Here is a 19,308-nt window from a genome sequence, read left to right as displayed (position 1 = left end):
AAACAATGTTCTGCAAAGAATGACTGTAAGGGATTTTCACATTTCTCCTTCCACAGTGCATAATATCATTAAACAATTCAAGGAATCTGGAGAAATTTCAGTATGGAAAAAGCAAGGATGCAAGTCTAAGCTAAACACCCATTGTTCTGATCCCTTAGACATCAATGCATCGGGGGGCCATCATCCATCAATGGCTGATATTATTACATTGGCACTGGATTACTTTGGAAAGATTGGTCAAGCCTTACAATATGGGCTTACATTCATAAATGGGACTGAAATTTTTTACTGTGAAAAAAGAACCCTTATTTTGACCTTGCCAGAGTGGTATTAATTTTGCTCAAGCTACATTTGAGTATTTGGGGTGGACCATCAGATACTGGAAATGTGTATTGTGGTCACATTCCAACACCTACATATTTAACTAAATACAAACAGGACCATCCAGACTGTCATCAGCAACATGTCCAAAACCCATGGTCCATCATGGTATGGGGTTGTGTCAGTGACTTTGGCAAAGGTAATTTAAAGTTCTGTGATTGCAGCATGAATGCAGCAAAGTACATTAAAACTTTTAATTAACTTAGACTAGCTTCAAGAGGACATATATTTCATGGATGCCTACACATTTTCAACAAGACAAAGTATATTGTGCACACATTACAAAAAGGCATGGCTCTGGAATCAGAGGGATCTGTACTGGTTTAGTGTTTCTGCAGTCCTCTGTGACCTGTGCGCTACAGAGAATGCAACAACGATGACCCAGTGCTGTCGCACACTTTATGACGTTTGCAGGACGAATGGAACAAAATCATCTCATCTTCACCCGCTTATCTGGGATCTGGTCGGGGGGGCAACAGCTCCAGCAAGGGACCCCAAATTTCCCTTTCCCAGGCCACATTAACCACCTCTGATTGGGGGATATTGAGGCATTCCCAGGTCATTGTAGAGATATAATCTCTCCACCAAGTCCTCGATCTTTCCCGGGGTCTCCTCCCAGATTGACATGCCTGGAACACCTTCCCTATTGAGGTGCCCACATGAAATGCTGCATCCCTTCTATATTCAATTCCAGAATGTCTTCTAAGTATGGTAAATGCTTCAGTGTCCCAGCATTTGTGAAACGTGTTGCAGGCCTAAGTGCCGGAAATGAATGTATAGTAACTAATTAGTTACTATGTAGTAATATATGAGTCTGTTGGGGCTCTTGGCAAAAATTCACAGGGGCCCCCACAAACAGCATTCATCACTATTGTTAATGATCATATGAATGACTTCACAACAAAGTCAAACAGAAGTCATACAATGCAGTCTTAAATACTCGAAACAGCGTGTATGCTTACACATTTATATCATGGTGTGTAGAACATGCAGGGTATGCATCTGATGTCTTTCACTGGAAAATGAAGCAGGTAAGCTTTAATAAATGTAGTAAGTGGTGGAATTTTTAGATACATTCTTGACAGAGTCTTGGGCATCTGGATGGTTGAGAAGTGTATTATTTATTATTATTTATTTTGAATAATTCATACTGTGTGACCTTTATGGGCTCTGTTGTTTGTTGAAACATATATTTAAATTGGATATTATATAAGATATGCAACTGTTTTGCATTCTAAAGGGCGCTCAAAGAGCACATGCCTCCAATAGTGTAATAACAGCTAACACTAGTATTGCTTCCACCAACTGTCAGAGGATGACATTCAGAATGTTGACTTTTACCACCAACATACATTGTATGCAATTCTGTATGTGAGGTCTGCAGTGTAGATTTTATCCTTTTCAAATGGTTGACACGATATATCAAAGCACTAAATTTAAAGGTCCTTTCACACATAGCACGAATGAGGCAGAATGGTACACAAAGGAGGATTTGGACGACAGTTGTGGAAATTCAAACTGCACTCAAACGCCTCATACAGCAGTCACACAGCAGTCAGCATATCCATTTGGCCACAGCACATGCACACCACAGTTGTGTCGTGCTCATGTTGGAAACCCAACAGAACAGTGGTTGAGATGCAGTCTTACCGACATTCTGCTGAAGTCGCAACTTTCATACTGTAAGTCGGTACCAAGTCAGACCATTCAGACTGCAGCTAAGGGGCTGTACGAAATGTTAGACCACATCAATTCCTGGCTGAATATCCCAATTGAGCCAGCCTTCACGCTACATTCTACCCACCCTTGGCCAAAGACTGTCACTGCTGAAGGGAAAATCATGTCTGGCATTCATTCATTCATTTTCTATGCCCATTCACTCCAATTAAGGGTCATGGGAGGACTGCAGCCAATCCCAGCAGTCATAGGGCGTGATGCGGGGTACACCCTAGGAAGGACGCCAGTCTGTCACAGGGCTACATATAGACAGGTAAACACATTCAGACTTGCAAACACACCTATAGCTGGTGGAAGATGTGGGTCTTGATGGAGTCCATATTGGCCAACTCCAAGGACTGGTGTGTTCATCTTTTTTCCCTTACAAAGAGATCTTCAAGATGCACTCCACAGACAGCACTGATGAAACTGTTCCAGGGTCTTAATGTGGTTGTGGTACATGACACTGACCTCAAATGCATAGAGTGCTGATGACCACAGCCCTTTACACTTCAGTCCCTTGAGTAAGTCAAATTTTGCTTTCAGTCTTTCATTATCTTAAGTAGTAGAAGAAGAAAAGATGCTTCCCTAGGTACAGAAAAGATGGGACCTAATGGATATAGAACTTAATGCAGGATGATTAGATCTCCACTTAGAGACAACGTGACTGGAGCATAGGTAGTGCAACACTCTCATACTGCAAATTCTTGTTTGTATCAGTGTCTATCCTTTTTAAAATGTGGATTAAATGATAAAACATGTTCTACCTAAATGGTTTGGATAATGGTTTGCATTCCATTGCAACACAGACCAGTTTAAATTACTGTCTTTATTTTGCCTTTTTAATTTTTTATTATTTGTTTCTTGATTGGTTTTTATGTCTGTTGGATGTGCATTGCCAATCAGCAGTGACAATAGAATTAGGGGTGGTGAGGGGGTGTAGTTATTTACATGGTGTGAAAAATAAATGATTTTTTTTCTCCTCTCCTGTCCTGTCCTCTCCTCTCCTCTTCCCTTTCTCTCTGGTCACTAGGTCTCTTTTGCTGAGAGTACAATGTGTCATTACTGAAGTTAGCAGTTTAGCTTTTAGCTGTAACTTCCGCTAATTTTTTTTAGATGTTTATTGGTTTAGCGGGCCGCAGTACGTGTGGCTGCGCAGCTGTCAGTCTGAGGTGGTAAGGTGCAGTACCAGGGCCCCCCAGGGCACCGTCCTCTCGCCTCCAGAAGTTCTCTGATGACTCCACCATTGTGGGTCGCGTGTCTGAGGGGAATGAGCTGGAGTACCGGTCGGTCATCACAGACTTCATGGACTGTTGTGAGTGCAACCACTTGTGTCTCAACACCAGTAAGATGAAGGAGATGGTGATCGACTTCAGGAGGAAACCACCACCTCACTCACCGGTGAACATCCAGGGGGAGGACATAAAGACTGTGGACAGTCTCAAATACCTGGGTGTTCACCTCAAACAGCAAACTGGACTGGACTCACAACACCGACGCCCTGTACAAGAAAGGCCAGAGTCGCCTCCACCTACTGAGGAGACTGAGATCCTTTGGAGTGAGCAGGCCTCTGCTTAAGACCTTCTGTGACTCTGTTGTAGCCTCTGCTCTCCTCTATGCTGTCGTGTGTTGGGCCCCGGGCAGCACAATGCGCGAGAGAAAGAGACTGAACAAGCTGGTCAGGAAGTCCAACTTTGTCCTGGGCCGTCCTCTGGACTCTCTGGAGGAGGTGGCTGAGAGGAGGGTGTTAACCAAGTTCAAATCCATCATGAACAACTCCTCTCACCCTCTGCACTGGACTGTAGTGGAGCTGACCAGCTCGTTCAGTGACAGGCTGAGGCACCCTCAGTGCAAGAATGAACGATACCGCAGGTCGTTCCTCGCTACTGCTGTCAGGCTGTACAATAACTGTGAAATAACCACATGCAATATGTCCACAAATCATGTGCAATATTAATATGTCCACAAATCATGTGCAATAACAACTCGTTTACAAATCCCTGCACTAATGTCACCTTACCACACCTAAACTCGACTTCACATATTGTAAAGAAGATGCTCCTATCTCCTTTTCAATCCTAGTCATGTTTATATATATGCATATGTATATGTGTATGTGTATAGGTATGTGTGTGCATATGTGTATGCGTGTATTGTGTATATGTATGTGTATGTATATGTGTATATGCATATATAAGCATGTATGTGGGTGTGTATGTATATGTGTGTATGTATGTATGTATATACTTCAGTTCAGTTGGACTTTTCCTTTTCCTTTAATTTTCATACCTATTGTGACGCTTTCCAATTTTAACATATCATCATAATTACAATGACAAAATTTCATGCCACGTCTGAACTTCATAACACACATTACATTCATCAGTCTCAGTATGAAAAATACTTAAATAAAATAGTCTGTCTTGTGTGTTAATATCAAAAGTCACACTAATTTTGTGGATGAGTCAATTCTGTCCTTCTTTAAAGACGACAGTCACACCTTGTGCTGTAGCTGCTTTCACCAAAAATATGTCTTGGGAATATGATTGGACGTAGAGCGCCTCCTTCAGCATCACATCCACATCATGGCCTTTACTGTCTCTCATGGGCACTTCAACTGTGCCTTTCTTCAGTGCAATCCCGCTGGCACATTCTCCATCAGCCAATTGCAGAACATGGTTCTGTGGATGAAGCTTGGGTCAAACTCAGCGAATCTCCCGATGTCGGTAATGATGTGCTTCGTTGCTCTCAAGTCAACCATGAGACACTTCACTGCTCCGAGCACGATGGTATCCACATGCACCTTGAACGTGAATGTGTGGTCCTCTTCATCCACCACTTGTTACACCTTGTCCCGCTTTCTCCTCCAACAGTTTGAGTCGCTGTACATGCCGCTTTTACAGAAAGTACACCGTCTCTGCTCCCTGCTCTCTCCAACTGGCGCGCTCTCCATGCACTCTCCAGCTGGCGCGCACTCTGCAGCTTTGTGGCTTCTTTAGAGACTAAAACTCTCTAAACCTGTTGTGAGGACATCTAAAGTGTGTAGCAATGAAGCTGTAGAGGAGCTACGTGCGTGCTTGGGCACTACAGATTGGGATATGATTGAGGCTTCAACAGACAGTCTAGATGACTACACGGACACTGTGACATCATATATTCATTTGTGTGAAGACAGCATCATCCCACAGCGCACCAGGGTGAGATATAACAATGACAAGCCCTGGTTCACACCTAAACTCCGGCAGCTCCGTCAGCAGAAAGAGGTGGCTTTCAGAGAAGGAGACAGAGACAGCTATAGGAGGTGCAAAGTACAGATTTAGCAAGGAGGTGGCAAAGGCTAAATCCATGTACAGTTCACGTCTGCAGCAAAGGTTCTCTGCCAACGACTCGGCCTCTGTGTGGAGGGGGTTGAAAGAGATCACCAACTACAAGCCCAAAGCACCTCGTTCTATTGACGACCTGAAGCTGGCCAACGACCTGAACGTCTTCTATTCACGCTTTGAAGACAAGGACTCACACCTCCCCACCCCCCACACAACTGGATATTCAAACACCCTGGACCTCCCCCCTCTCACCGCTGCCCTCCCCCCTCCCCCCATTGCTCTCTCCGTCCAAGAGGAGGACGTGAGAAGACACTTCAAAAGGCTGAATCCACGTAAGGCCCTAGGCCCAGACTGTGTCTCTCCTGCCACAGTGAGACACTGTGCTGATGAGCTGGCCCCAGTCTTCATGGGGATCTTCAACACCTCCCTGGAGTCACGCCATGTTCCAGTCTGCTTCAAGTCCTCCATTATAGTTCCAGTCCCCAAGAAACCACGCATCACTGGACTTAATGACTACAGGCCTGTGGCTCTCACATCTGTAGTCATGAAGACCTTCAAATGCCTGGTTTTATCCCACCTGAAGTCCATCACCGACCCCCTCCTGGACCCCCTGCAGTTTGCCTACAGAGCCAACAGGTCTGTAGACGAGGCCATAAACCTGGCCCTGCACGCTATCCTGCAGCACCTGGACTCCCCAGGAACCTACGCTAGGATCCTGTTTGTGGACTTCAGCTCTGCATTCAACACCATCCTTCCAGCTTTGCTCCAGGACAAGCTTTCTCTGCTCCACGTGCCCGACTCCACCTGCAGGTGGATCACAGACTTCCTGACGGACCGGAGTCAGCATGTGAGGCTGGGAAAGAATGTCTCGAACACTCGGGCTCTCAGCACAGGATCTCCACAGGGCTGTGTCCTTTCCCCTTTGCTCTTCTTCCTGTACACTAACTGCTGCACCTCCAGCCACGACTCCGTAAAGCTCATCAAGTTTGTGGACGACACCACCCTCATCGGACTCATTTCGGATGGGGATGAGTCTGCCTACAGGAGGGAGGTGGACCAGCTGGTGACCTGGTGTAGCAGCAACAACTTGGAGCTCAACGCCCAGAAAACAGTGGAGATGATCGTGGACTTCAGGAAAGCCACAGCCCCCCCGCCCTCCCTCGCCCTCACCAACAGCCCCATCACCACTGTGGACTGTCACCACTTCCTTGGCACCACCATCACCCAGGACCTCAAGTGGGAGTTAACCATCAGCTCCCTCATCAAGAAGGCCCAGCAGAGGATGTACTTCCTGTGGCAGCTGAAGAAGGCCAAGCTGCCTGTCCAGCTGATGGTGCAGTTCTACACGGCCATCATCGAGTCCATCCTCTGCTCCTCCATAATGGTGTGGTACGCCGGGGCCACAGCCAGGGACAGACACAGACTGCAGCGCATTGTGGCCTCTGCTGAGAAGGTGATTGGCTGTAGCCTTCCATCTCTCCACGACCTGCACGTCTCCAGGACTCTGGGCCGAGCAGGTCGGATCACAGCCGACCCTTCTCACCCTGCACATAGTCTATTCAAACCACTCCCCTCGGGCAGGAGGCTACGGTCCATCCGGACCAGAACCTCCCGCCATAAGAACAGTTTCTTCCCCTCTGCCGTTAGACTCATGAACTCCTCATAACTCAGTCACCTTAACCTTAACTCTGTCACTTTATCATTTTATCACGGGTCACTTTAGACAATGTACTTTGGTTTTAATTGCACTCCTCCCACTGCACTGTTTTTTTCTGTTCCTCTTTCTTTCTGTTTTTCTGTTGCACACAGCCTTTCATATTTCATATGTCATTTTTATGTTATATTTTGTCTTATTTTGGCACATATTGTATATTTTATCTTAGCATTTTATATTGCTCTCTGTTTAATGTTGCACCATTATATTGAAGCAAATTCCTAGTCTGTGAATCCTGTTCATTGGCAATGGCAATAAACTTCTTCTGATTCTTCTGATTCTGATTCTTCCCACAGGTGAAACAGGTGAGTTTTGCACACCTCTGACTTTCATAACACTGTCCTCTCCTGAGCTCGAAGAAAACTTCTCTGTGATTTCATAGCTCCTCAGTTTAGTTTTAAAATCAGCAAAAGTCAACTTTTCATTGCTCTTACATAAACAGAGAATGGTTTAAATAAATCAGGCAGGCCCTTTAAAATCATAGCGGTCAGTAAACTGCAGTGGTGGGCACAGTTCCGCTAATTAACAAAGCTAATGTTTTCATTATCAGATTAGCTTTTCAGATACCTTTGAAAGCCATCATCGGATCAATTATCTTCCGATAAGTTTTGGTCCAATAATTTTTAGACCACTAACATATTATTATAAGCTTAGTGAATAAAGTTTTAACAGTTAATAAACATTTTTCAAGTCTGATATCAAAGATTATAGAGCCTACCTGTTAAATGTTTTGTAGTAGACGTACAGTTCTATCCTCTACAGACAGAGAAGAGATGGTTTCAGGAGAAACCGCTTTATCCTCTACAGACAGGAGAGCTGGTGACGGGAAAGAGCCAAAAATGAGAGTTAAAAAAAAAAAATATATATATATATATATATCTCTTGATACCTTGCTAACTAGCCGGCAATATCACCCAAGTCATCCAGAGGCACACAGTTTTAACTTATGGTTAAAATTTTAACCAAACTAATTTCGAACAAGTTATTTAAATTAATGTAATTTCTGAAGTTTTATAAAGTGAAAATATCAGCTATATGTCTTAATTTTAAAGTATTGCACTAATTGTGAAGGTTTTAGTGTGGACGTGGCTCGGCAGTGCATTATGGATAAAAATTCACGACAGGAGAAATGCATTTGAGATACTCTGATCAGGCTCCACACGGACAACAGCATTAAACAATTTGTATATTGTGCCTAAAACTCTCGTGAATATATTCTCTGGGCTTATAGATGTTATTGTTTATTTTATGTAAAAATGCCAGAAGAAGCTCAGGCTGCTTCTCCATTATTTTCAATTGGAAGCACTGTGAGCTGCAATCACTTCCTGTTTGCTCTACAATGTCCTGGTTATTGTCCTTTACAACACTGTTTGTCATCTTTGTTCCAGAGTTTTATATATATATATATATATATATATATATATATATATATATATATATATATATATATATATATATATATATAAGATGTCTGAAATTTGGTTTGTGTTTATTAAATTCCATGCAGATTAAACATAGCAGACACTGATTATTTAGAATATTTCTTTTGGCAAGTTTTCACGGTCTCTACTGCCATCTACTGGCCAGTCGTGTTCATGGCAGCAGTGAAAACAATAACTCATAATCGCAAAGGATTATGAGTTAAGGTCTGAGCATCTGGGTGCCAGTAGATGGCAGTGTTCCATGCATTTTGACCACGTTTACATCAAACAGTTGTCCAATCACAACTTGACTTTTGGCTTTTGCAAATGGCTTTTTTAACATATGAAATAATGGCATATTTTACAAAACCAAATTTATATGTAAACACCAACACGCACATCACATTAACGTGTTTCTTTTTACACAGAATGAATGAGTGAACCAATCAGTTTTAGCGGAGGCTCATTTTACCTATAATCCCTTTGGAATCTGTGTGTGTTTGTTACAAAACTTCAGAATTAGAGCATTATTTAAACCTGAAAGATATGTGTTATATTTTAACTTTGTACAAATGACAGAATTGTCATTAATGTCAGTATTCTATCCAGAATAATTTGATTTGTAAATCAAAACCATAAGTCAAAACTGATTGATTTTCCAAGACCTCTGCCTCACGGTTGAACTGATGTATGTGCTTAAGGAAGAATTTTTTTTTTTTTTTTTTGGTGACAACCTGGTGGTCAGGCTCCTTTTGCTAAATATGTAGTAAACAGGAGTTTCCAGCAGGGGGCTCAGTGCACAAAGACAGAAGTGGTGATTTATTGTTTGGGTTTGTGATTGTGGTGTTAAAACTCAATTCTGAAAGTTATTGGTTAGCTGGGTGGTTTATCAGTTTAGCTTTATGAAAATAACTGTTCAGTTAGCTGATTAGCTGTTACTGAAGCTAACTTTTTGGTTAGCTGTGCCCACTGGTGGGCACAGCTAACCAATAAACCCATAAACATAAATAAATGTTATCCATTCTTTGTGCTTGCCTCTACTGGTGGTTGGCTCTCACTGCGGTATTGTATCACTTCCTGTTCCGGAGCACAGCGGTGTTTTTCTGTATCTGTTAGCTGTTTAATCTGCGCAGTTAGATTGATCTAGTTATCTAGATTACGATTTGTTTCCCAGTGTAATCTTTACATGCCTTAACTAAAGCACTCCTTCTGCTGAATCACCTCTAAATTATTTACACATTATTCACTTTGCGTGTTTTTAGGAATCCACTAGCTTAACGTAGCTACTAGCTCTTAGCCGATTTAGCATGGCGGCTTCTCCTGTCTCTCCCGCACTTTTCTGCTCTGGGTGTGAAATGTTTAGTTATTCCTCGGCCTCCTTTAGCAGTAACGGTACTTGTAATAAGTGTAGCTTATTCGTAGCTTTGGAGGCCAGGCTGGGCGAATTGGAGACTCGGCTCCGCACCGTGGAAAATTCTACAGCTAGCCAGGCCCCTGTAGTCGGTGCGGACCAAGGTAGCTTAGTCGCCGTTAGTTACCCCCTGGCAGATCCCGAGCAGCCGGGAAAGCAGGCTGACTGGGTGACTGTGAGGAGGAAGCGTAGCCCTAAACAGAAGCCCCGTGTACACCGCCAACCCGTTCACATCGCTAACCGTTTTTCCCCACTCGACGACACACCCGCCGAGGATCAAACTCTGGTTATTGGCAACTCTGTTTTGCGAAATGTGAAGTTAGCGACACCAGCAACCATAGTCAATTGTCTTCCGGGGGCCAGAGCAGGCGACATTGAAGGAAATTTGAAACTGCTGGCTAAGGCTAAGCGTAAATTTGGTAAGATTGTAATTCACGTCGGCAGTAATGACACCCGGTTACGCCAATCGGAGGTCACTAAAATTAACATTAAATCGGTGTGTAACTTTGCAAAAACAATGTCGGACTCTGTAGTTTTCTCTGGGCCCCTCCCCAATCAGACCGGGAGTGACATGATTAGCTGCATGTTCTCCTTGAATTGCTGGCTGTCTGAGTGGTGTCCAAAAAATGAGGTGGGCTTCATAGATAATTGGCAAAGCTTCTGGGGAAAACCTGGTCTTGTTAGGAGAGACGGCATCCATCCCACTTTGGATGGAGCAGCTCTCATTTCTAGAAATCTGGCCAATTTTCTTAAATCCTCCAAACCGTGACTATCCAGGGTTGGGACCAGGAAGCAGAGTTGTAGTCTTACACACCTCTCTGCAGCATCTCTCCCCCTGCCATCCCCTCATTACCCCATCCCCGTAGAGACGGTGCCTGCTCCCAGACTACCAATAACCAGCAAAAATCTATTTAAGCATAAAAATTCAAAAAGAAAAAATAATATAGCACCTTCAACTGCACCACAGACTAAAACAGTTAAATGTGGTCTATTAAACATTAGGTCTCTCTCTTCTAAGTCCCTGTTGGTAAATGATATAATAATTGATCAACATATTGATTTATTCTGCCTTACAGAAACCTGGTTACAGCAGGATGAATATGTTAGTTTAAATGAGTCAACACCCCCGAGTCACACTAACTGTCAGAATGCTCGTAGCATGGGCCGGGGCGGAGGATTAGCAGCAATCTTCCATTCCAGCTTATTAATTAATCAAAAACCCAGACAGAGCTTTAATTCATTTGAAAGCTTGACTCTTAGTCTTGTCCATCCAAATTGGAAGTCCCAAAAACCAGTTTTATTTGTTATTATCTATCGTCCACCTGGTCGTTACTGTGAGTTTCTCTGTGAATTTTCAGACCTTTTGTCTGACTTAGTGCTTAGCTCAGATAAGATAATTATAGTGGGCGATTTTAACATCCACACAGATGCTGAGAATGACAGCCTCAACACTGCATTTAATCTATTATTAGACTCTATTGGCTTTGCTCAAAAAGTAAATGAGTCCACCCACCACTTTAATCATATCTTAGATCTTGTTCTGACTTATGGTATGGAAATAGAAGACTTAACAGTATTCCCTGAAAACTCCCTTCTGTCTGATCATTTCTTAATAACATTTACATTTACTCTGATGGACTACCCAGCAGTGGGGAATAAGTTTCATTACACTAGAAGTCTTTCAGAAAGCGCTGTAACTAGGTTTAAGGATATGATTCCTTCTTTATGTTCTCTAATGCCATATACCAACACAGTGCAGAGTAGCTACCTAAACTCTGTAAGTGAGATAGAGTATCTCGTCAATAGTTTTACATCCTCATTGAAGACAACTTTGGATGCTGTAGCTCCTCTAAAAAGAGAGCTTTAAATCAGAAGTGCCTGACTCCGTGGTATAACTCACAAACTTGTAGCTTAAAGCAGATAACCCGTAAGTTGGAGAGGAAATGGCGTCTCACTAATTTAGAAGATCTTCACTTAGCCTGGAAAAAGAGTCTGTTGCTCTATAAAAAAGCCCTCCGTAAAGCTAGGACATCTTTCTACTCATCACTAATTGAAGAAAATAAGAACAACCCTAGGTTTCTTTTCAGCACTGTAGCCAGGCTGACAAAGAGTCAGAGCTCTATTGAGCTGAGTATTCCATTAACTTTAACTAGTAATGACTTCATGACTTTCTTTGCTAACAAAATTTTAACTATTAGATAAAAAAATACTCATAACCATCCCAAAGACGTATCATTATCTTTGGCTGCTTTCAGTGATGCCGGTATTTGGTTAGACTCTTTCTCTCCGATTGTTCTGTCTGAGTTATTTTCATTAGTTACTTCATCCAAACCATCAACATGTTTATTAGACCCCATTCCTACCAGGCTGCTCAAGGAAGCCTTACCATTATTTAATGCTTCGATCTTAAATATGATCAATCTATCTTTGTTAGTTGGCTATGTACCACAGACTTTTAAGGTGGCAGTAATTAAACCATTACTTAAAAAGCCATCACTTGACCCAGCTATCTTAGCTAATTATAGGCCAATCTCCAACCTTCCTTTTCTCTCAAAAATTCTTGAAAGGGTAGTTGTAAAACAGCTAACTGATCATCTGCAGAGGAATGGTCTATTTGAAGAGTTTCAGTCAGGTTTTAGAATTCATCATAGTACAGAAACAGCATTAGTGAAGGTTACAAATGATCTTCTTATGGCCTCGGACAGTGGACTCATCTCTGTGCTTGTTCTGTTAGACCTCAGTGCTGCTTTTGATACTGTTGACCATAAAATTTTATTACAGCGATTAGAGCATGCCATAGGTATTAAAGGCACTGCGCTGCGGTGGTTTGAATCATATTTGTCTAATAGATTACAATTTGTTCATGTAAATGGGGAATCTTCTTCACAGACTAAAGTTAATTATGGAGTTCCAAATGAAAGACTCATTAGCAGACTTTTAATGAGCCTTTCATTGGATTCAGGTGTGTTGGAGCAGGGAGACAACTAAGAGTGTCAGGAAGGTGGCTCTCGAGGACCGAACTTGGCCACCCCTGGTTTAGGGGAAGGATACAAAAAGCTATCTCAGAGATTTCAGCTGTCAGTTTCCACTGGGAGGAACATAATCATCCGTTTTTGTGTAATTGTGGAGTGTGTTGTCCCCCCCACCACCAACACACACATGTGCACACACACACACACCCTGAATCCAACCTTGTTAGCTGTGGCTGAAGGTCCCGGAGTCTGGTGCTGGACCAGCTGATCACTGTGTCCTGCATCTCAGCCGGAGAACATGCAGTGCACATGTGCGGGCGCTTGCCCTCATGAGGACTCCTGTGCACGCGGCACTGTGTGAAGCCGCCTGGCTGGATAATGTCGCTTCCACTATGTAAACAGTAGTTGACATGACAGACAAAAAGAGTGGAAATTAAATGAAAGACATCAGGGTGAAGGCATGAACTCATTCATGTCTGATCGCTTTGCTCAAAGGCTTTACTGTGGACACACATTGTCAGCTGACTGCCGACTGACTGACACACAAGGTGTTTCATTACAACACAGACAGACAGATGCAGGACAAACACATAACAATACATACATAAAATTAAAATCACAGAATAAAGCAACAGAAAGTGGATGTCGGCATGCTGTCCTCGCGTGGGAATAAATTAAAACATATTGCTTCAGCTGACCATTATGTCAGTGCACTGTGAAGCTGGTGAATATTGTACCATGCAAGAAATCACTCCATGGGATGCACCCGCGAGGCCTGTGTCACTGTGGGATTTCACCACATTGTAATAATTTAAACACATATCACATTTGCAGCGGATCACTGCTGATGTGTTCATGACACGGGAGCCGACTCTTCATGAGACGGGAGCCAGCTGGCTCAAGCGCATCAGGTAATTAATGTAAAACATGAAAGAGAGAACAGTAATCCACGCCATTTCATTACTTTCTGGTGTACATCTAGGCGGAGGCTAAGTCCACTCTTTATAACAGGAGTTGTGAGTTGTGGTGTTTTTTTTCCTCCACTGCTCTGTGCGCAACTTTCCATGTGCTTCCACTGCATTCATGTGCGCGAGCACTAGCATGCATGAAACCGCGGTGCCAGTTTCATGCACGCCAGTTTGACCGTGCATTGTTCCTGACAGCAGGTGGAATGTTTCGTCGTTCCCCATTTCGTTTTTGGTTCATGGATTTTCTTCCAGTTTCTTCGTCTTTTGTGTTATGTGTGAAGGGGCCCTTAGGAAAGGCACACATCTGTTTACATATAAGGTCCCACAGTTGACAGTGCATGTCAGAGCTCAAACCAAGCATGAAGTCTGTAGCCCTCTGAGACAGGATTGTCTTGAGGCACAAATCTGAGGAAGGATACAGAAAGATATCTGCTGCCTTGAAGTTCCCAATGAGCACAGTGACCTCCATCATCCGTGAATGGAATAAGTTGAGATCCACCAGGACTCCTGTTGGAGCTGGCCGCCCAACTAAACTTAGGTGTCTGGGGATTAGGGCCTTTGTCAGGGATATAACCAAGCACCCATTGGTCACTCTGTCAGAGTTCCAGGAGAGAGGAGAACTTTCCAGAAGGACAACCATCTCTGCAGAAATCCACCAATCAGGACTGTATAGAGTGGCCAGACAGAAGCCACTCCTTAGTAAAAGGCACATGGCAGCCTGCCTTGAGTTTCTCAACAGGCACCTGAAAGACTCTCACATGAGGAGAAATGAAATTCTATGGTCTGTTAAGACAAAAATTGAACTATATGGTGTGAATGTTAGATGTCGTATTTGGAGAAAACCAGGCACCATCCCTACAGTGAAGCATGGCGGTGGCAGCATCATGCTGTGGGGATGGTTTTCAGCAGCAGGAACTGGAAGGCTAGTCAGGACTGAGGGAAAGATGAATGCAGCAATGTACAGAGGCATCCTGGTTGAAAACTATCTCATGAGCGCTCTTGACCTCAGACTGGGGCAACAGTTCATCTTTCAGCAGGACAGTGACCCTAAACACACAGCCAAGATATCAAAGGAGTGGCTTCAGAACAACTCTGTGAATGTCCTTGAGTGCCCAAGCCAGAGCCCAAACCTGAATCCGATTGGGCATCTTTGGAGAAATCTGAAAATGGCTGTGCACCTCTGCTCCCCATCCAACCTGATGGAGCTTGAGAGGTCCTGCAAAGAGGAATGGGCACAACTGGCCAAACATAGGTGCGCAAAGGTTGTGGAACCATATTAAAGATGTCTTGAGGCTGTAATTTCAGCCAAAGGTGCATCAAGTATTGAGCAAAGGGTGTGAATATTTATGTACATGTGTTTTCTTCATTCTTGATTTTTAATTGATTTGCAAAGATTTCAAAAAACCTTTCATGTTATCATTATACAGTGTTGTCAGTAAAATTGTAAGGGGAAAATTCATTTTCTCCATTTTGGAATATGGTTGTAACATAAAATGTGAAAAAAGTTAAGTGCTGTGAATACATTCTGGATGCACTCTGCATTGTGTTCTGTTGACTAAATATGATGCCAACCATGAAAGAATGTGACCAGGAATGCCAAAACAGTTTACAAGTTTATAACAATATGCAGTAATCCACAGTATCAAAAGCTGCATCAAGATCCAGCAAAAGCAGAATTGAAGTGGTATCTTAATCATTACAAATAGAAAAAGAAGCAGAGAGCAAGCGCATGTTCAAAGGCAGCAGAAGAAGAATAGCAAAAATCTGGGGGTAAGAATCATAACTTTGTAAACTGGCTATTAAAAAAAGGCAGCTAAAACAAATAAATAAATAAATAAATAAAAAAATTGCCGTGCAGACATGTCACAGGTGTCATGCACAGCAAAGCAGTTTTGACTTATGGTTAAAATTTTAAAGAAACTACTTCTGGTCAAGTTATTGAAATTACCATCACCTCTGTCATTTTTACAAAGTGAAAATATCAGCTATGTGTTTTAGTTTTAAAGTAATGCATGAATTCTGAAGGTTTGATGTATGGTTTGATGGCATTATGGGAACATTGAAATGAACTGCTCTCATTACCCCCCCCCCCCCCCCCCCCAATCAAAATACAGAGAACACTGCCATCTACTTAATGGGAGTGTAAATAGACCAACTGTAATTTGTGTGTGAGAGGTGTCAAATCCTGCAAAATGTCACAAAATTTCAGAGTTCGCATTGAGACTGTCTGATCAGGCTGCAATTTAACTGCTGCCCTGCACACGAACAACAGCATTAACATAAAACCCTTTGTATATTGTGCCTAAAACTCTTGTGAATATATGATGCGGGTTTATTGACGTTGTTATTGTTTTGTTTTATGTAAACGTGAGAAGATCAGAGGGGTATTCCAGAAAGCAGGTTAAGTGAAAACTCAGAGTAAGTTAACCCTGACATGAGGGAAATTCTGAGTTATCCGTTACAGAAAGAGAGGTAACTGAAACTCTGAGTCAGTCACCATGGTAATAGACTCTGTGAACATAACCTGCTTGCTGGGAGGTTTACGACAAGAAACCTCGAGTTTCTAGCTGTCTCCTCCCACATGAAGAAAGCTGTTAGACATGGACTGCCAATTCTTTTGAAATCCAGTTGATAGTGAGGGGCAACTTATTTAAAATACTTTACACCGTGAGAGAATCTTCTGACCCCGGTTAGATGTCCTGTCATTTCCAGAGGAATATCTGTTTGAATGCTACCATTTTTATCAAACAGCATAATTTTTCTTGATAACATTCTCCGGCCATACATCAACAACCTCACACACCGCGGACATGTGCTCACATCACGGCAAATTTTACGCATAGCGCTACTTTTTTTTTTTTGTTTGTTTTTGTTTTTTTTGTTTGTTTTTGCAAATGGCAGTTTTCTACACAACATTGGGGATGTAGAGCATTTTGGAAAGGCAAGCTCTGATTATACATTAGGCCTACTTACTGCATGGTGTTCAATTGTGTCAGTCACCTGAACTTGGCAGATGACACCATCCACAACTGCTGGGTGGGTGGATATATTTATTTATTTATTTATTAAAAAGATGGTATATATATATATATATATATATATATATATATATATATATATATATATATATATATATTAGTTTCATTTTTTTATATATATATTTATTTCATTCATTTAAAAGAAAAACAGAAAAGCAAAAAACAAAAGCACCACAATACCAGAATGAAAAGGAGCAGAAAGAAGAACAAGTCTTATGATTTCTGCCCCTTTTAACAATGCAATCTTTCAATATACAGCATCATAGTCAACATTATTTAACAGATTGCATTTCTTTAACTTGTCACATACCACTGACCCATTTCATAATTATGACCATTAATTAATAGATTACATCACTGATAGGTTACATTTAAACTTAAGACACTCCAAACATTAAGTTTACTTTTTTTTTTTGACTTTCTTGCAGCCCACTGACTTACTTCATAGTTTCATACTTACTTAATACATCTAATTTAATATGTTTTTTTAAATAATTTAAGCGACCTTAATTCTTTAATTTCTTTATTAAGATTGTTCCATAATTTGACACCATTTACTGCAATACTCCTTTCCTTTACTTTGGTTCTAAATCTTGGTTTTTTAAAGACTTCTATTCCTTTCAATTTATAACTACTTACTCTTTTTTCAAACATATTTTGAATGTTTTAAAAAAGACACAAGTGTATACGTGCATCTGATGTAGGCACTTGTGTTGTGGGGGGTGACAGACTTTGAAGAGCTTCTCCCAGGATGCCTTCAGCCACCGGTCCACCATAGTTTTGGGTGAGGGTTAGCTCCTCTGCCTCTGTCAGAGGTGGTGGAGGTGGCCCACCACCTGTTTTTCGGGCCTCTGTCTTCTTTCTGTTGGCTTAGCAGAGCACATATGTTTTTTTGTTTTTTTTTGTAGTATTTTATTGAATGTTCGTGTACACATCGTCACATTTTAAATGACTTCAATACGTATAAAATAAAGTGTTAATCTACTAAGAGGGGTAAGCGAGAGGAGGTGTTAAAACAACATGTTAGGGGTTTAAATTACTATCTGAGGTAGCAATATTCCTTACCTTTCTGAGTGATGTTTTTATATTTCATTTTTAGCTGCCTCCCAGTCTTTTTTTTCCTCTGTTGCATTGCATTTAAATGAAAATCAAATTTTATTCTCATTTGTATCTCACAGTTAAATGTTAAGTCAATACAATATTGTGGCAAGTGGTGTGGAAAAAGGAGCTGTTCAGAGCTTTTTTGCACTCTGCCACAAGTAGGTATTGTATTATTTTTCAACCCCAACAACATGGGAAATGGTGAAAAGCATCAAATGTAATGCACTTTTCACTTATGGTGACAACAGAACACTTAACTAAACTTGACTAACCCAACTGGACTATTAAATACACTAAATCAATAACTCCAACCACACTATTAAACTAACATGAAACACAATAACAGCACTTACAACTCCCAAACCCTGTACTCCCATGATGCACTGTGGCATCGCATTTCACAGATTTAGTGACTGGCCCGGCAAATGCTACAATATAATCAAACTTACGCATTGGCTCGGGCAGCAATTTTTTCTCATGCCGTTTCTCTGTCCTTCGCTGCTGCAGCAATCTCCAACTCAATTGCCATAAAATAATTGGCTTTTTTCTCGGCTGCCATGGTGACTCGTGATATCGGGGCTCCATTGATGATGGCTTTTTAATATCGTCATGCATGTGCTTAACTCCAGGTGAACATAGAGTTGATTGAAATAACACAGATCAGCTGTTCTGGAACTGGATACTAAGAGTTAGCCATCTCAGAGTAAGTTTCCTGACCCTCCTTTCTGGAATACTCCCCAGGTTGTTTCATCGTTATTTATAGTGGGTGGGGAATCGCTGGGAGCCATGATCACTTCATGTCATTCTATCTGGAGGAAACTGAAGTTTGCTCTTTAACATCCTGCTTATTACCCTTTACAACACTGTTTGTTCCAGAACAAAATGTATGAAATGTTTGAAATTTGGTTTATGTTTATGAAGTTCCACACAGGTTAAATGTACTGCAGCAGACACAGAATATTTGGGATATTTGTTTTAGCAAGTTTTCAGGGTTTCATGCAGCAGTCTCTTAAAAATGCTATGAAAGGCATACAAGTTACATTTTGGTCATATAATGTTCATTTGCAATTGTCGTCATGTAGTTTCTCAGTGTTATTTTGACTGCAGCAACTCTCTGGTGCGCAAGGGATTATGAGATATCTCAATGGGGCAAGTTGAGGCACTTTAAAATGATATACTGCCATGTTGTTGTTCCTTCAGCTGCTCCCAGTTTTTGTTCGGGGTCGCCACAGCAGATACAACCAGATCTGCATTGGTAATTGG

At 41.8% G+C, this 19,308-nt stretch overlaps 1 pseudogene; it reads right to left on the bottom strand.

Moving 5' to 3' along the window:
- LOC117509992 overlaps positions 1-19,308 on the bottom strand; it is a 54,680-nt pseudogene that overhangs the window by 32,601 nt on the left and 2,771 nt on the right.

The sequence above is a fragment of the Thalassophryne amazonica genome, chromosome 1 (assembly GCF_902500255.1).
Source record: "Thalassophryne amazonica chromosome 1, fThaAma1.1, whole genome shotgun sequence".
Classification (NCBI taxonomy): Eukaryota; Metazoa; Chordata; class Actinopteri; order Batrachoidiformes; family Batrachoididae; genus Thalassophryne; species Thalassophryne amazonica.
The sequence above is the reverse complement of the archived record's forward strand: the minus strand, read 5'-3'. Positions and strand labels throughout refer to the sequence as shown.